This window comes from Octopus bimaculoides, unplaced genomic scaffold (genome assembly GCF_001194135.2).
Source record: "Octopus bimaculoides isolate UCB-OBI-ISO-001 unplaced genomic scaffold, ASM119413v2 Scaffold_126181, whole genome shotgun sequence".
In the NCBI taxonomy this organism is placed as follows: domain Eukaryota; kingdom Metazoa; phylum Mollusca; class Cephalopoda; order Octopoda; family Octopodidae; genus Octopus; species Octopus bimaculoides.
The window spans coordinates 4256-5000 of record NW_026311845.1 but is presented as its reverse complement, the minus strand read 5'-3'; the positions used below and the strand labels follow the sequence as shown (position 1 = coordinate 5000).

Here is a 745-nt window from a genome sequence, read left to right as displayed (position 1 = left end):
ACGTTACTCAAGAGACCCTTCAGAAGAACCCCATTTCAGCCTCTTGTATTTATGATTGTATTCTATCAAATTTACAGTATTGAACTTAGTTAATTAATAATTTTTCTTTTCAATCACTTTCTGTTAACGAAGGTCAAGAAAGTAATGCATCAGGAGAAGAAGAATATAATATTTCGGGCCTAGGAAGCTCCTTGTCGATGCGCGATTGCTCAATGGGTAGCGAGACTGCTTTGAAAATACCAGATACTGCTGAGCCAAACCCAAGCAGAATTTACACAACCACCATGACTGAAGCAACAAGGGCTGAGTCAGTGAGAGTTGAGCCATTTAGAGGGGACTTTGATCCCACTTATCAAGATGCTATATCCTTACATACATCCAGCGATTATTCACCATCCCTTCCTTACATTCAACCAGTCCAAATGACACAAACAGGCATTGTTCTCCGTAAGTGATCAGCACTAACAAATTAGTTTCTTTTTCTTTTTCACTTCTCTCCCTACCTTCCCCACCCCCACACCCTGTTTGTTCTTTTTTGTTTTGTTTCTTTTTTTTCCTTTTTTGCTGCACATTATTAGTTCTTTTTACTTTACGTCCTTCATCAGATCTTGCTTGAAGGTCACAATGATTTCGGCAACTTCTAGGGGTGTGTGTGAATACATGTGTGCATGTGCATTTATTTATATATATACATATATATATATATATATATATATATATATGAGGCCCAACACTCAAAAGAAAC

General features: G+C 37.3%; 1 long non-coding RNA gene across 1 annotated transcript in view; it reads left to right on the top strand.

Moving 5' to 3' along the window:
• Positions 1–24: 24 nt before the first annotated feature.
• The window catches only part of LOC106880520 (uncharacterized), a 4667-nt gene continuing 3946 nt past the window's right edge, over positions 25–745 (top strand). The window contains exon 1 of the long non-coding RNA XR_001410753.2: positions 25–447. This is a non-coding gene — a long non-coding RNA (uncharacterized LOC106880520). The remainder of the gene's footprint in view (positions 448–745) is intronic.